A 5,042-nucleotide genomic window follows, 5' to 3' on the forward strand; every position below is an offset into this window, starting at 1 on the left:
TAGCGACAGACATCCTATCCCCAACGAGTTTCTCTGCCTTCCATCCTCTTAAGTGCCAGAGCAGGTTACTGCTCCCCATGAACTCATTACCCAATTCTGACTATCATACTTAAACACAAAATAAATATGTTGTGTTGTTATGTGCTTATTTTATATAAGCTCATTGTTGCTATCAAGGGAAATTAAAAGACTTTCTAACTGCAAATTAATTTAAAAAAAATCTTTCCTAGCTCTCAACCTCAATAATCAAGGACAATCCAGGAAATAATCACGAACAGTATTCAAAACATTCAGAAAAAGAGAATGTGAAATAGCATGCGTTTTTTAAATAAGAATAATCTAACCAACTGCTGCCACTATTTACAAGAAGTAATTCACAACCTCTTCTCCACAAATCACTAATTTTATAAGGGATTAAGATAGGGTTACCACCTGTCCCACTTTACGACGGACAGTCCATCTTTGGGCGTTTGTGTCCTGACAAAAAATTTAAAAAAAATGGCAAATGTCCTGAGATGTTAGGACAAAATTAATTCCTATATTTTATGTAATAGTTGCATAAAATAGTTATTCTGTATCTAATGTTATAAGAAACAGAATAAGCAACTAAAATACTACAAGAATAAGCTTTTATTTAGGCACAAAAAGTTAAGTGCTATCCTTTGTACTGACAGTGGGTATGTGTCAGTCTGTAAAATCTAATGTTTGTCCCGAAAATGTCCCACTCTGGCCATTTGAAAAGGTGGCAACCCTAGATTAAAAAGAACAGGGCAAAATTCTGAGCCAAGTCAAGTTCAATTGACAGACAGTTTGCAAACAAAAACATGGACTGGAAATCAATGAGACTGTAACCAACAAAGAACAGTAAAACGTGCCAGATGCACTTTGACATCAGAGCTGCTACAGTAAAATAAATACGACAAAGACAGCACGATAGAATATGACGTGTAGAACAATACAAGATATATCAATAACGACCTTCATCACTACGAGCGAAAGAAGCATACATGCCGTTAAAGCCTGAGAAAAATGCTATTATGACAAACTTTGCGAATAGTAAACACCCTCCATCTTAACTAACATGTATACAATTCCTCTGAACTGCAACATAGTGCTCTGGTAACTGGTTTATTTTTGACAGTACCTCCTCCTTACGTCACTTAAAATCCCGTACCTGCTTGTGATAAGGCCCTCCGGCATGTTTTAATGTTTGAGCTCTTTCCCCAGATTTAAGACTACAGTTTAGAAGAATTACTTATGGGGCACAGCGTAGACCATATGATCACTCATCTATGCACGGGATAGGATGGGTGTAGGAGCTCTTATTTCCTGGTATGCTTGGCGACACCATAGCTTGGGTCACGGGATTGGGGTTTGAGGAGTATCAGCAAATCAGTCGTATGCGGTGGAAATGGGGACTGAGGGTCACGTTCTATTAAGCTTAACGCAAGGGTGGTTATGTGGCCATTGTTTTAAAAATAAGTTCTACGTTCTGTTAACGACGGTTTTAGTGTTATGCAGTGTAGTTCTTTTTTATCTTAACATAATGCTTTTGCATACATCACCCTCTTACCACAAGAAATATGGGCAAAGTTAAAATAATTAGGGAGACAAAGGCACAAAAATATAGACACGTTTTAAATATTGCTCTTATTAAAAGTAGTTAGGGTAAAACGTGGTTGCGTTAGCATTCATTTTCTGAAGATATGAAGTTTGCAACTGAAACGACTGTCAATCATTATTGACAGAAAACCAGTAGTTTTATCAGGAACAGACAGAAAATATGACGCAAAAATCTGGACAGTTGAGAGGTATGTGTTCTTGAGCTTAGAAGCGATGTTATGAAATATCAGAATAAAATATTTGGAAAATAGAAATCGTAGTCGGCAGGATTCGAACCTGCGCGGGGAGACCCCAATGGATTTCTAGTCCATCGCCTTAACCACTCGGCCACGACTACTTGTAGGCAAACTTTGTTTTACAGATACTGATTTGTTGATTTTTGTTTTGTATATTATATGTTTTAGTAATTTATTACTTCTTTGTATTGATTTAGATTACTAAATAGGATTAATTGTATTGTTATCGTTTTGCTTCTACATTCCTTTTACGTTTCGCCGTCCGACCTGTTTAGGATAAGGACACTGTCCAAAGTTAAATGGAGGTTATCCTCATCTTTTCAGACCTGCATATTGCGAAAACACCACTTTGAAAATATGAATTCATTAACTTCTTTACTGATTGGGAAGTGAGTGCCACGTTTATCTGCTGTAGAAATATTTATTATTTACTTTTCATGTTTAATTGCTGGCTGGATTTTATGCATCTGTCAGTATGCTAAAAGTTGAATACTTCTGATTTATTCAGAGTAGACACGTTTTAAATGCAGACATAATTGAAATCTCTTAGTGCCACACTTCTCGACTGTCCCTGATTTTTTGCCTGTCTTTTGTAAAATTTCTGATTCTCTGGTAAATCGGTGAAAATTACAGTCCTGCCACTGAACTAAGTGCAAGAAATATTGGCAGAGACAAACATTATGGGGGGACAAAGGTCTATAATCAGGGACAGATTTTAAATATTGCTATTACAAACTTCGTAAGTTTCTAGAGTAACATATTTTGCATCAGAGAGTATTTTATGAAGAATATAAAATCTGAAACTTAAAAAGTGTCACGATTTAGTGAGTTCAGTCTGCAATGATTTGCCAGAAAACCACAATTTTTGAGGGACTTATCAAAAATATAAGGTAAACCTCTGGATAATTGTGAGAAGTGTGATTACAGTAAAGCATTAAGACAGTCTTTGCTAGACAGAGAAGGTGAGAGATTGATGCATGAGGCAAGGTATTGAAGTATACCTCTCAACTGTATAGATTCTTGCCTCATATTTTTGGTGTGTTCCTCCTAAAAATCTGTACTTTTCTGGCAAACAGCTGAGGATTGAAGTCATTAAATAATGACAAACATCTGAGTTTAAGCCACCACATCCTTCAGAAAATTCATGCTAATGCAAAACCTATTATTCTATCAACTTTCTAAGTTTGTAAGAGCAGTATTTAAAATCTGTCCCCATTTGTCCCGCCATCATTTTAGGCTTTGTCCAGATTTTTTGCTCTGCGAGGTTGAGAGGTATGTATTGAAAGCATCCCTGATGTTTTAACATAACAAAGACACAGTAAACGTTATCATTCAGAAATCACACGTGCAAAAACTTAACGAAATTCCGTGTCTCTGGACTCAGTGTACAGATAACATGTAGACTATTTTCACAGAGATTGGCTATTATATCACGGACATGCAGAAAGACAGACTGCATTGATCCCTGCACAAAAACAGACATTTGAGTATTGCACTGTGATCATTATTTTATTTTTATTTATTTATTTTACATTTGTTGACCGGGCTAGTCTAACTGGATACATGTCCATTTTCAGTAGAGCTCCATAGAGGGTAGATTATGACAAAAACATCAGGAGATAAGAATACAAGGTATTACATTCAAAGTCACATGAGCAAATACAAGGGTTATACAGATAATAAAAATAGGTAAAACTTTCTTAGGTTGTTGGAGTATCCTAAACTGCAAATGAAGACCATTGAATTATGGATTGGATGGATATTAGGTAGTAGTGGGCTGTTGGCTATTAATCAGGATTAGAACATGGGCATAACCAATCAGATTTTAGTAGATCTTTGAGTTGTTTTTTGAATTGGTTGAGTGAGGTCTCGTGTCTTAGGTTGTTTGGGAGGGCATTCCAGAATTTTCCAATGGAATTAGCATAGAGTGCTTCACCTCCTGAGTTGTTAGATTTAATAGTTTGTATTTGTAGGCTATTGGAAGATCTAAGGGATGTAAGGTTAGAGTAGGGAGTGAATATTTTGTTTTGTCAGGATGGTGGATTGTTTTGAATGCCTCAATGAGTTGATTGAGTTTGAGAATGTTAGGTAGTTCTAACCAATGTAATGTTCTGAGATTGTTACAGTGGTGTATAGGGCATTCCTGTTATAAATCTAGCTATGTGGTTATAGGTTGTAGATAGTTTGTTGAGTTCTCTTTTATTAAGGAAGGAGAATATCGGGGAGGCACAGAGGAGTGTGGAAAGGAGGTGAGTCCGGGCAATGGTTAGTTTAGTGTGTGGGGTTAGGAAGTTCTTAATTCTATACATGGACCCGAGTTTCTTGTTTACTGACTTAATGGTCAGGTTGATATGAGTATCAAATTTAAGCTTGTGGTCTATGGTCACACCAAGTAGTTTGGTGTGGGAGACAGGGTCAATTATGGTCCCATTATTGGATATCACGTGAAAGTTGGGGTGGTTGGTGCTAGGAGATTGATTTCCTTGAGGGGTGGAAGTAGTGGGAAAAAACAGAAGTAATTTGGTTTTGGATGGGTTAAGTAAGAGTTTTAGTTCCAAGAACCATTTTTCAACTAGGGAAAAACAGTTCTGGGTGGCAACCAGATCAGGGTGGAGTTGTCTGCATATTGTATGCAGGTGGCTTTAGGAATGATAGAGTGCAGATCGTTAATAAATAAGGAGAAAATAAGTGGACCAAGAATGGATCCTTGTGGAACACCGATATTTGTAGGGAGTAGGTCAGATAAGCTATTTTCCCAAAGGACAGCCTGATTTCTATGAGAAAGGTAGTTATTAAACCAGTCTATGGTAGTTTTGCTAAGGTAGTATGCCTCCAGTGTGTGGATCAACTGTTGGTGATTAACCATGTCGAAGGCTTTGGATAGATCAAGAAATTATGAATTTATTGTTTCGATTGTGGTTAACTGAGTCAATAAAGGAAAGGAGAGACAGGAGATTGTTTTGAGTAAGATGGGTAATGAGCTGCTTGTGAATGCAGCGTTCCATGATTTGGCTAGAGGAGATAGTATAGCTATGGGTCTGTAGTTTGATGTGTCAGTGGAAGATCCACCTTTATGTAGAGGGATGATGTGGGAGAATTTCCAAATAGAGGAATAGAAGCTTCTGAAATGGTCTTAACCAAGATAGAAACAGGGTAGGCTATGGCATCAGATGCAATTTGTAG

At 37.1% G+C, this 5,042-nt stretch overlaps 1 non-coding gene across 1 annotated transcript; it reads right to left on the bottom strand.

The window, feature by feature from the left end:
* Positions 1 to 1,878: 1,878 nt before the first annotated feature.
* TRNAS-AGA lies at positions 1,879 to 1,960 on the bottom strand. Its single transcript has one exon. It is a non-coding gene; the product is annotated as a tRNA-Ser (tRNA).
* Between the last annotated feature and the right edge of the window lie 3,082 nt (positions 1,961 to 5,042).

This window comes from Protopterus annectens, chromosome 2.part1 (genome assembly GCF_019279795.1).
Source record: "Protopterus annectens isolate FY-2018-M chromosome 2.part1, PAN1.0, whole genome shotgun sequence".
NCBI lineage: Eukaryota > Metazoa > Chordata > Ceratodontiformes > Protopteridae > Protopterus > Protopterus annectens.